Raw genomic sequence first — 13,025 nt, 5'->3', positions numbered from 1 at the left:
CGGGCTGCGGCGGGTTCTCATTGACCCTCTTTCCTGGGGATCCAGCACCACGGTTCCAGATACTGTCCCTGCAGGGGTCACTCACAAGCACAGCCCCACCTCACAGATCTGGGCTCAGCACAGCCCCTGCTAAGCCCCTGCCCACCTCAAAACCGCACACCCATCAGCGCAGCCAGGGGGTACTGCCGTTTACCAGGTAGCACAGCCAGAACTCTCAGGTGCTCATGTGCTCATCTTGTGCAAGCGGAAGGGGCGGGGGCGGGGGGTGGATGACAGTGACAAGATGCTGGCAGAGCTCTCGGCAAAGGGCCCAGCTACGTGGCTTAGGAGTCAAGAGGAGGCTGGACTCAGGCCACAGGAGGCAAAGGCAGAGGGACATAGAGTGATGGACCTCCAGAGGAGCCCCAGGGACCAGCTCAGGCTGTGACCCCCTAGTTCTCTCCAGTGGTCTCCAGGCCAACCCTGCCCATCTCGGACCTCCAGAACCCCTGGGACCGTCCCTTAGGAAAAGCTGGGGCCACTGCTCAAAGGGGCTCAGTGTGGCTGATGCATGGTGGGTCCCCGAATATCAGAAGATGAACTATGAGGAAGACAAAATCGATAGTTTAAGAGTTTGGAGTGGGCGTTATGAAGGAGGTGCAATTACAGAAGAACCTGGAGTGTTCCGGAACCTCGCAGGAGGCTCCAGTGTTGGGCTAGGCGCATCACACAGAGGAAGGATGACGACTGTCCCCTGCAGCCGATGGGGGCGGGGGGAGGGCAGATGACCTTGAAGATCCTCCGGAGTCTGTGAAGGGCAGACTGCAGGGAGGAGGGAGAGGAAGGGTCCTCTTCACACAGTCAGTAGCAGACCCAGCCCACCTGAGGGGACTCGGGGAGCCCAGTCCTCCGGCAGCAGTCTCCACTCCTAGCTGCAACCACGTTACCGTCCTCAGTGTTTTGTACCTGAGTGTAAATGGGTTGAGATGAAATGGGGCCTTTGCAGGGGATGGAGGGACCCATACGGTGGCCTGCATGGGGTACAGGGTCCTGAGAGGGGGCCTGGGGGGCAGGGGATGGTTGCGTCTGTGGATGGGGGAGGAAGAAAATGGTAACTTGGAAACGAGCCGGCACCGCCAGAAGTCCATGAAGTCATCTGTGCAAACGCTACAATGTAGGTCACGGTTCTGTCTCCACTACAACAAGTTTCTGTGCCCCATCAGGAGGGGAATTGCCAAGAACAGAGGCTCTGCCGCCGATACCCCACCCTTGCCCAACCCCACCGAGAGAGGGACAGCCTAGACCCAAGTCCCACTGGGCTGCGGGAGAGGCCATGGCAAGTGCCTGCGGGCGTGATGCCGGACAGACAGGAGCCGAGCCTGGGCCAGCCCCCCGGTCCCCGTTGGGCTGGCCATTTACCCCAACCACACCCCCCAAGAGAGGCAACCCCACTCCGCCACGTTACCCACGAGGGGATGTACATTTCAGAGGTGTCGGCGCACCTGCCCCAGGTAACCAGCCAGTGGGCAGTGCCTCGGGGACCTGGCCCACACTACAGCCGCCTGGCCTCACCTCCCCCAGGGCCTGGGTGCAGAGTGAGGAGGCCAGGCTCCAGCCAACCGCGCAGGAAGACAGAGCCGGAGGACATCCTGCCTGACGGACATCTCTGCTCTAACCACCGCCATCCACAGCTTCCCGGCTTCAGCTTGAACATAAACGGTGATGGGGAACTCACTACCTCCACAGAGCACTGAGCGGGTGTAGGGCAGGGGCTTGGGTAGAGAGCCTCCCCGGGTCATTTCCACCTCCCACCCCAGCTGTCCTGCTGGGAATCAGGACTCATTCAACCCCTGAGAGGCACTCCACGTGCAGGCCACACAAGCCTGGACCACACGCGCACGCATGCACATGGGCACACACACACACACGGACACAGGTGAACATGCGTCCCCAGCCATCCCTTTTCCAGTTCACCCAATGTCCCCTCCTGTGGCCCAGCTGTGAAACCCACCATCCCAGGTTTCTCACCTGAATCTCCAAGTCGAGTGTCCAGAGCTCGGCTGCAAACACAATTTGGCATAAAGCTGATGGGGCAGCCACCACTGGCAAGGGGACAAAACACTCTTTGGGGAAATTCTTCCCAGAAGAACCCAGCAGAGCTGAGTGTCAAGCTTGGCAGACAGGATCTGCCATCACCAGCTGCCTACCACCGCCCCGCAAGCAATGTCTCCCCTTGGGGTCAACCTCCCCCCTCCCTGAGGCCCTGTTATAGGCCGAACTGTGTCCCTGCCCCAAATTCATACATTGAAGACCTGACCCCAGTATCTCAGAATGTGACTGTATTTGGAGATGTGATCTTTAAAGAGGTAAATTAAGGTAAAATGAAGTTATAGGTGTGTGATCTTTAACTTTTTTTTTTTTTTTTTTTGCGGTACGCGGGCCTCTCACTGTTGCAGCCTCTCCCGTTGGGGAGCACAGGCTCTGGACACGCAGGCTCAGCGGCCATGGCTCACGGGTCCAGCCGCTCCGCGGCATGTGGGATCTTCCCGGACCGGGGCACGAACCCGCGTCCCCTGCACCGGCAGGTGGACTCTCAACCACTGCGCCACCAGGGAAGCCCTAGGTGTGTGATCTTAATTCTACATGACTCCTGTCCTCAGAAGAAGAGATCAGGACACAGACACACACAGAGGGACAACCATATAAAGACACGGGGAGATGACAGCCATCTACATGCCAAGGAGAGAGGCTTCAGGAGAACCAGCCCCGCCCAAACCTCCAGGACTGGGAGAGGACAAAGGTCTGCAGTGGCTGTTAGGGCAGCATGAGCTGACCAGGACAGGGACCTCTCTCTCTTGCTGCTCCCGCCCGGAGGGCTCAGAGCTCAGTGCCTGCGGTGGGTTCTCATTGTCCCTCTTTCCTGGGGATCCAGCACCACGGTTCCAGATACTGTCCCTGCAGGGGTCACTCACAAGCACAGCCCCACCTCACAGATCTGGACTCAGCACAGCCCCTGCTAAGCCCCTGCCCACCTCAAAATGGCACACCCATCAGCACAGCCAGGGGGTACTGCCGTTTACCAGGTAGCACAGCCAGAACTCTGCCCTCAGAGCCCGCCGTCCCTCCCCACAACCAAACATGTGCTCAGCGGGTCCTGCCCATCCCTCCCTCCCACGCAGAGGTTCTCAGCTTCCGCACATGGATATCTGGGCTGGACCACTGTTTGTGGGAGGAGCTGTCCTGGGCACTGCAGGACATCTGGAGGCACTGCTGTCCTCTATCCAGAAGATGCAAATGGCACCCCAAAGCTGTGACAAGCATTCTTGACATGGTCACATGTGCCCTGGGGTCGCAGGTGCCTAACACAGGTAGGCAACTCCCTCTCTCGGTTCCCCAGCGCCCAGTGCATGTGTGGTCAGCCCCATTTGGAGAAAGAAGGGCCCCTCTGCAGCTGGTGGGAGTGGAGGCTCTGGCGCTTCTGAGGGTGTCCTCCGGGCCGTCGCCTCCCACCATCTCAAGGAAGCCATCCACGACTACCTCCCACCTTCCTCTCTCCCGAGTTTCCTCTGAAGCTCAGAGTCCATCTCCCCCAGTGCCTGCCCATGGCAACCGGTGACCACTGCCTGCCCCCCAGCCCCAGCCCGTTAAGTGGGTCTCTGCATCCCGGCAGCATCACAGAGGCTTCTTGAGTTTCTTCAGACACTTTCTCCCCACGAAATGGGAGAGGAACATGACCCCACTGACCTCCCAGAGTCGTGATGAGGCAGGAAAACTGCAGCCTGAGGTGGACGCTTATTGAATTTGATTCTTATTTAATATTAGTTATGCTTTAATACTAATGTTAACTGGGCTTGTTAGTTTTTGTTTTCATCCAATTATTGCACAACCCTTGATTACACAGCTACAGTGATAGGCGCTGGAGATCTGGAAACAAAGAGACAGTGTCCCCACCCTCTCTGATCAGTGCACACCTTAGGGCCTGGCTCACAAACGCATGTTCATTCATTCATTCATTCAGGGAGCAAACAAATAAATGAATGGATGACTGAATCAGGAGCTTGCAGTCCACTTGGAAAAACAAGGGTTTTACCTGACAGATAACCCAGAGGCAAGGCAGTCAACCTGTTGGGGCAGATTCAGCTCTGTCTGGATGAACCTGCAGGGCTGCTCAGAGGAGGTGACAGGTCTCTAATGCCGTTCAATGTTTACCAGGGAGGGGAGATGAGGAGAACAGAAGGAATGCCATGGCTTGACCTCTGGGGTCCACTCAGGAAGGCCCAACAGCAGTCAGGAGGGCTGCCAAGGAAAGTGCTGGGGGTTGGGGGCCTCCTAGGACCCGTGTCCTTTCAGGGTGTAGAAAACCCCTCTCAACAGTCACCGAGCACTTCGCCTGGGGCAGGGATGAGGCTGGACTCTGACATTCACAAGCTCAGTCAGTCCCCATGATGACCTGATGATAGAGGGACAGCCAGCCTCCCCAGCCTCAGTTTCCTCATCTGCACATCGGGGGGAGGTGACCTTCCGGGTGCACACGGTTCAGACCCTAATGGCCCTGGGGCAACACGGCTCTGCTATCTGCCTCATGGGTGCGGAGGGTGAAGAGATGCACTTGGCGAGTGATTCCTGGAGGAGGATTTGGGGAGCCACGTTGAAGCCCTGCAATCCCGGTGAACTCGTGTGGTGGTGGCTCCCAGCCCTGGTGTCCCCGGGGTCTGGTTGCTTTTCTGTTGACCAGGAAACTCCCCTGTTCCCTCGGTTTGTTTTATTCCCAGGCAGCCCTTCCTTGGGACCTGCCCACCAATGCACTGAAAAGTCACCCTGACCGTGAATCACACGGACGCACTTCCCTCCAGTGGCCCATGCCCATCGTCTCCCAGGTGTCGGTCTGGGGTCAGCAGGAGGGAAGGTGCTGAGCGAGGACGTGGGGGAGGGGAGAGGGCAGCGACCCAGGCACAGGACAGATGATCCAAGTGCCTGGCAGCGCTATTCTCAGGAGGGACAAGTGCCAGACATCTCTGGGGTTCACAGTCCAGATGAATCAGGAGACCCAGCACCCCACCTTCCTCCCTGGATCCTCGTTGGCTGGCCCAAGACTGGTGCCCAGTAACTCCCCAGAGCTCTGCTGTGTGCCCCACCCTCTCAGGGCACGTGGGCAGCTGAGGACCGAGGGGGCAGAAGAATCCGTCCACCCACAGCACCAACCCCTGCCGACCAACCCGCACCATCCACAGACCCCAGGGGATGAACCCTGCTGCCCAGAGGGGGACCAAGGGAGGTGGCCAGTGGGCCCTGTCCAGCTCCGGCCTGAGAAGGATGGGGGAGGGAGGCATGGATGCTGAGAGCGGCTGGACACTCCCAGCCCTGGGCATGCCCCCTGAGGAGGAACAGACTCACACAGCCTGGGGACTCTCCCCTTCCACCAGAAATGGTTCAAGGACCTCAAGCGTCCAGAGAACTTGCCAAGTCCCATTTCTCCTTGTGGACTGTGCAGCCTTGGGCAACGGTTTAAGCTCTCAACATCCCCGCCTGTAAAGTGGACAGAATGCCTTCGGTGAGGAGTAAATGAAACAAGGTTAATCTGGGACCTGGCCTGGGCATATGCTCCATAAATCGGGAGGAGCCTGCCTCTCTCAACCAGGACTGTGTCCAGCGCCCGCCAGGCCCGGCGGTGCAAATGCAAAGAAACAGTGCCGTCCTGCACCCGAGGGCCTCCTTGGGGTGCCCGGGGCAGCTCCAGGTTGCAGATCCCTGAGGATGAGAGGATGCAGCCATGAGGGCAGCCGATGGCTGCTCGTTGGGCCCCCATCCTTAAAACAAGAGGTCATACCCGTCATAAAGGGTTGGAAAGCTCTGGACACCTTTGCAGACACAGCTCAGAACCCTGGATCCTGGAGGTGAGGGCAGGGTAGTGGCCAGCCCTGCCCAGGGAACAATGACAGGGGCCGGAGCCTGGAAAACCGCCTGTGGGGTCTTGTTGGGTACAGTCCCTCCTCGGGCTTCCCAGAGGAATTTGGGCACACTTCTGTCCTTGGGCAGTGGGGAGGCACCCCCTTGACTCTATGCTCCTCCAGGGAAGGGCCAGGTCCTGTTTGTCTCTGTCAGGCAGCAGGAAATACATCCATGAGTCCGCAGGGGTGCACTGGGTGCCACCTGTGCCCAGAGCTGGGGAGGTTCTGTGTTACAACCTGGGGCAGCGGTGAAAGCCGGATGCTGCCCTCGGGCCAGGCAGCCGCCCTGAGGGAGGCACCCCTCTTCTCATTCGAAGGAAAGGAAGAACAAAGCTCTTCTCTGACTTGCCTCTGCCGGGGGCTCCCATCCCCTCACAGAGATGCTGCCGGCCAGCCCTGTTTCTCCGTCCCTCCTCCACCTTTCACGGCTGCCCTTCACGGAAGCCCAGCGCTTTGCTGCGTGGAAAGCACGTGGTCCAGCTGACACTGGACACTCACAGCCCAATCAGGTCTCAAGGCTGAGGACGCTGAAGCTTGAAATCCAGACTCATCCAGGTGCAGCCCCCCGAAAGGAGCAAATCCAAACCCCAGGTCCCCGGGGCTCTGTCCTCATCCTGCATCCTGGTGGCTTCCTGCCGCCACCCCTTTCAGAGGGAATCTGCCGGAGGGTCTTTGGTGATGGAGGGTCTGGTCCTACCCTGCTGTATGCGCAGAATCTGCCGGGAACGCCCTCTACCTTCTGCAGGGAAGGTGGGCTGGGTCTCTGGTCCAGCCTCCACCTGCTCGTGGGGGCTCCGCCAGACGCCACTCACTCTGCCATCAGCTCGGAAAGTAGGTATTTCAGGTGTAACAAATTGCTTGTTTGGCTGTTAATCGGGCCACCCTTTGGCAAGGACACACAATTTAACTGCCTCAATCAGTTGAATTCATACTGGGAGTGCTGTTCTGATTTATCGGTAATTGTGTCTGAAACCTCTCTGGGGCAGAAGGATGTCGGTGTGTTTCTCTCTTTACTCTGCCAGGAGCTGTTCTGGACACCCCGTTCCATCTACGTGGTCTCGGGAACACCCCATGGAGAACAGAGAGTGTCCTAGACCAGGGCCACTGTGCCAGGTCAGCCAGGAGCCCTAGTCGTCCCCAGACAGATGGGGTGACAGAGGACGGGGACCTCGTCTCCCACCCCACTCGCCAGGGAGCCTCAGACGCCCGTGGGCCTGAGCCCCGACGAGCCTTTCGTCCTCCGACAGGTGTGTGCTGCCTGCGTGTCTGCTCTGAGCAGGGGTCCTCGGAGCCTGCAGTGCCTCTGTGCCTCGGTCTCCCCATCTGTGGAGGGGAACGATGCTCTCAGGGACGTCCCTGCACTTTGAGTTGATATGATCCCAGTACGCAGGTCATCTCCGCAGCGAGGAAAACAACCAGAGAAAACATAGAATCTGGGCTCTTTTTTTCCCCCAGAATTCTATTCTCAAGTTAATCACTTTGTTTTTAAGTGAGGAGCTACACATTGAGTGTTTTCATTAAATAAGTCTATGTTTGAATGTATTTTTAAATTTCTCTCATGTTGCATTTCACCTAAGGACATCTCTCTCTCTCCCTGTTTCTCTCTCTGCCTCTCCCTCTCTGTCTTTGTCTCCCTCCTTCCCTCCCACCCTCCTCCCCTTTTTGGACCCACAGTCCACCAACGAGCTAACAGACATCAGCCAGACCAGCTCCCCGTTGGTCCCTCCCAGGCCTCGGCCAGCAAGTGCCTCCCAGACCCGGGCATGCTGAGTTGGCCCAAGGCCTGACCAGACAGTGGAGGGACCACCTCTTCAGAGCCTGAGAGGGATAGGGGTTGGGCAGCCACGCCGCCGCTCAGACCATGCATATGTGGTCACTCTGAGAGCACGTTGACGCTCCCACGGCTCGGCCAACACCCGGGCCACACGCCACCAACCCCCAACCAGTCTCCGCGTGTCCCACATCCGACCCTACGGGTCTCGCGAGGTCGCTCTCGGGACGCCTCTCCAGCCTTGTCCAGCAGACCCCAGCCCCACCGCCCTCGTCCTGTTCTCACCACCGCTCCTACATCCTCTGGCCTAGGCGTGAACATCTCTTCCTCTGAACACCCTCCTGCATCCCCAGGAAAGGCCGGGCCCAGAGAAACCTTCTCAAGGCACAGCCCTCATCAGTACCCACTTAGAGCACATCCCTTTTCTTGGCCAGGGGCCCCTGAGGCTCTGAGTTTTGTCCTGGTCTGTACCCCAGCCCCCCTAATGCCCAGCACACAAGCATCAGATGGGTGAATAGATGGATAGATGGATGGATGGACAGCACCTGTGTTGGTCCCTCTGTGGGATGCCTCCCTCTGTTTTCTGTCTGCACTGACCACCCCGGTCCTGGGGGTGAATGACAGCCCCCTTCTCTGAATGAGAGCCATATTCATCACATAATTCAGTTCAGCATTTCACAGCTGTGGCCCAAGTGGTTATAACCCACACATGAACGTCCTCTTTTCTTAAAGAGGTCTTAGTTATGGGGGACAGAAGCTCCCGCTATCATCCCTTCAAACTTTGTCCACTCTCTGCCCCACCTGGTACCATTTAACCCTTGACCCCCACCGTCCGATGATAAACGCAGATAAGATGTTAGGCCCTTCATTTCCAATCAAAAAGGAAACCAAGACTCAGGTCCACCACATAAACCCCAGGGGTTCCGGCCCCCATCCAGAGGCTGCCCATCAGGCTGCCCCTACCCAGGGTGACCTCACACGGGGCATGATGTGTTATGGCTGGATTGGTGCATTGAGGCTGACGGAAGGTGTGCTGGTGTTTCGATACTTTTCCACGTTGGGTTTAAGGGAAACCTATTTCTGAATTTCAGCTGAGACAACAGATAATTTGGGGAGAGACTGCAAAAACGATCCATGGCTTCCCCAAATTCCCCCAGGATTCTGCTCTATGGGGAGTGAGTGCCCACATGGATTTCATGAGGTTTCTAAGCACTCCATCCTACATTCTCACTCTGATCGTGGCTCTAAAAGTCAAATATTCTTTCTATGTTTGTTGAGTGGATTCTACAAAGAGAGACAGAAGAGAGACAGACAGACATTCATCAGTCTTTCAGGAAGAAGATGCCAAGCTAAAGGTTCTGGAGGGAGGGACCAGGACTCCTGGGTCTTGTCACCATCCATGTTCTCGGTTCTGATACACCCTGGGTGGGGGCTTCCTAGCAGGGGATCTGGTTCACGGATGACAGGCAGCTGCCCTGATCAGCTCAGGGCAGGGAGTGGGCAGCGAGGATACTGGTCCAACTTAGGGACACTGTCTCCGTCTACACTGATCCCTCTGTGGAAGCAGAGACTACCTTCTGCTTGAACACTGAAATCCTAAAAGCAGGGCTGATACAGCCAGTGAGTCACACTGAGGGAACACAGGGATTGGTGGATGCTGGAAGGCCAAGGGGGACACACAGACCAAGGGGTTCACCTTTCCCAGAGCCAAAGGCTGTGTGGCCAGTGGTCCTGACTGCAGCTGGGAAGAGCAGATAAAACATTCCAGAAGGATGGTCTGTCCACGTTCGCATCTAAGTGAATCTCCTTTTTTATCTGCAGGCTTTGAGATGGGCAGAATAGCAGCGAGGGGATAAATTCCTACTGGTGCCTCCTGACCAGAAAGGCTCAGTGGGGACCTGGCCCAGCTTACCTGCGCCCTCAGCATCGGTGGGGTTTATTGGGGTTTATCATTTCATTTACTTACTGAGGCCGAATAACTGTGCGTGGGGCACTCTTTTGGAAATGGGGTTATGCTCGGGGCACAAAGGAATTAGGGGTTCACACTCTCAGGGAAGAAAGAAACCTTGACCCCAGCGCTGCTCAAGGTTCCAGGTGCGGGGAGGGAGATGGTCATCAAGGTAGGAATCTGGTCCGTGAAGCCCAACAGTCCTGGGCTGAAGGCCAGCTCAGCTGCTCACTTCCTGGGCCAACCACACAGCCTTCATGCATCTCCCCTCTGTGAGCTTCAGTGTCATCATTTCTAAGTTGCAAAGGACAGAAGGTGCCTGGTAGGGTTTCAGAAAGAACAGGGATGATGGATGCAATGTCTCCAGCACACGGCAGGAGCTCAGTGTGACGGGGCTGCTGCATAGGCTGAATGGTGCTCCCCCAAAAGACATGTCCGTCTCCCAGCACCCTGAACCTGAGCACGTGGCCGTATTTGGAAAAGGGGTCCTTGCAGATGTGATAAGTTAAAGACCTGGAGATGAGGTCACCCTGGACTAGCTGGGTGGACCCTAAGTACAGTGACAAGTATCCTCGTAAGAGAAAAGGCAGCAGGAGATTTGGGGTGAGGAGAAGGCCGTGTGGAGATGGAGGGACATGACCACCAGCCCAGGAATGCGTGGGACCACTAAGAGCTGGAAGGGGCAGGAAGGATCTCCCTTAGAGCCTCGGGAGGGAGCACGGCCCTGCGCACACCTTGATTCCAGACCTCTGGCCTCTAGAACTGGGAGAGGCTATCTTTCTGTGGTTCTGAGCTCCCTAGTCTGTGGTTATAGCAGCCCCAGGACACACACAGGTGTGATCACTTGATAAGGGGGCACTGAATGGAGGAGACCCTCCCTACCAAGAGTTTTAAGGAGGAAGTAAACTCTGAGGCTAAATTGTTTCATCGCTTCAGCAACTATCAACCGTCAGCTACCTGACACATGCTTTTGGGGTAAAGACCCCAGAGGGGCAGAAAAGGTCCTGAGGTCCAGGCTACAGTTTGGGTTTCCCTGGGCAAACAAGAGGCAATCCCTAAAGAGAGGGGTTCTATCAAATGTGCTGTGTGTTTCGATGGCTGCCTGGGTCCCTGTGTCTGTCACCTGACCCTTTCTGCCATCTCCAGCCTGGCAGAGGTTGCAATAACCAAGCAAACAGACCTTCAGCCCTGTAGCCTCAGGTTGACCAGATGGCTGATGGCGGGCCACCCACAGCACCTGCCCCTGCAGTGGGGGGAATGCTGGGGTTGGGGGGCAAGGGGAGGCCCCACAGTGCACGTTAAGAAGGCACCAGGGTGCGGTCTTCATCCCGCCTGTCCGTCCCCTGCCTGGGGAGGGGGCTGCAGCCCCAGAGTTCCTGGTCTCGGGAAGGAGCGCCTGCCAGCAGCATCTTGAAGACGGAGATGCTGCGTCTGGTGACTTGTCAGCATTATTAGTTAGGATCGTGGCTGCCACCAAGCTCCCACAAATTGTGAAACACAAATTGTTAGCAGCTTGAAGACCATTTGCAAATAAACCCCGGCAGCGAGGCATTAAAAGATCCCCTAAATAAGCGTCTTCACGCAAGGCAGTGAGGTGGGAGCTCGTTTATACCCTTTTCTGCTCGACACTCGTTCCATCAAAGGAGGCCTCATGCAGCCTGTGGAGGGGCTGTGCAGGCAGCACTTAGAACGCAAAGATCTGCTGATGCTTCCTACGGAATTAGACAAATGGAACCGCTCGGGGCAGAAAAGGTCCTGAGGTCCAGGCTACAGTTTGGGTTTCCCTGGGCAAACAAGAGGCAATCCCTAAAGAGAGGGGTTCTATCAAATGTGCTGTGTGTTTCGATGGCTGCCTGGGTCCCTGTGTCTGTCACCTGACCCTTTCTGCCATCTCCAGCCTGGCAGAGGTTGCAATAACCAAGCAAACAGACCTTCAGCCCTGTAGCCTCAGGTTGACCAGATGGCTGATGGCGGGCCACCCACAGCACCTGCCCCTGCAGTGGGGGGAATGCTGGGGGTGGGGGGCAAGGGGAGGCCCCACAGTGCACGTTAAGAAGGCACCAGGGTGCGGTCTTCATCCCGCCTGTCCGTCCCCTGCCTGGGGAGGGGGCTGCAGCCCCAGAGTTCCTGGTCTCGGGAAGGAGCGCCTGCCAGCAGCATCTTGAAGACGGAGATGCTGCGTCTGGTGACTTGTCAGCATTATTAGTTAGGATCGTGGCTGCCACCAAGCTCCCACAAATTGTGAAACACAAATTGTTAGCAGCTTGAAGACCATTTGCAAATAAACCCCGGCAGCGAGGCATTAAAAGATCCCCTAAATAAGCGTCTTCACGCAAGGCAGTGAGGTGGGAGCTCGTTTATACCCTTTTCTGCTCGACACTCGTTCCATCAAAGGAGGCCTCATGCAGCCTGTGGAGGGGCTGTGCAGGCAGCACTTAGAACGCAAAGATCTGCTGATGCTTCCTACGGAATTAGACAAATGGAACAGCTCTTTCATTTTATGATTGAATTGGGTAATGTATTGATGGTGCGCGAAGAACCAAGGTTATGTCCTTGTTGTTCGTGATTTATGGGCTGCGAGCATTTCGCAGCTCCTTCTTCTGGACACAATCGCGCTAACACGGGCCTTCGGAACCCAGGAAGACGGGCTGTCACACAGACGTGGGACGGCGGTGGACAGGCTCTCGGTCACTATCACACCCTGCAGAGAAGGCCTGCTAAGAGGGGACACTCCGGCAGCAGGAGGCTGGCTTGGTCATTCTGCCTTTTCCCCCCTGCCATGATGACTTACAGTGACAGAACGCTGAAGACAATTGCCTGGGACCAGGTCTGAGTCCATCTCCAAGGCCACCAAGGAGCCCTGCTCTCCCAAGGAAGAACCTGGCTGGCTCACCAGGGGCAGGTGAGCTCACGAGATGGTCTGATCCCACCTCTGTTCAATCGTTGTACCTGCTCTGCCTTTACTAGCTGCCCTTAGACAAGTTGACATCCCCGTGCCTCGGCCTTCCCATCTGTGAAATGGAGAGATGCCTGACTATCTCCGATGGTTAGGACGCAGCTCTGTTTGGAAGCAAGTGATGAGCCCCAGATGCCTGCAAAACCTTCTCATCCCAGGATTCTACCCAGGAAAGGCAATGTATCTGGAATGTCTAAGAAGCAGGAGGAAAAGAGCTTCCTGAAATCAGGACATACAGGGCATTTGTTCAAGTTGCTGCCTCCCCTCCCCTCCCCTCCCCTCCCCTCCCTGCAAGGGGCTTACCACACAGACCCAGCTCCAGCAAAGGGAAGGGCTCACAGGGCAAGGAGAGGAAGAGGACTTAACGTTAACGTCAAAAACAAGGAAAAGAGTTGATATGCAGCCTTAAGCGTGTGCAGGATG

The sequence above is a fragment of the Lipotes vexillifer genome, unplaced genomic scaffold (genome assembly GCF_000442215.2).
Source record: "Lipotes vexillifer unplaced genomic scaffold, Lipotes_vexillifer_v1.1 scaffold835, whole genome shotgun sequence".
NCBI lineage: Eukaryota > Metazoa > Chordata > Mammalia > Artiodactyla > Lipotidae > Lipotes > Lipotes vexillifer.
Note: the sequence above shows the minus strand (reverse complement) of the source record.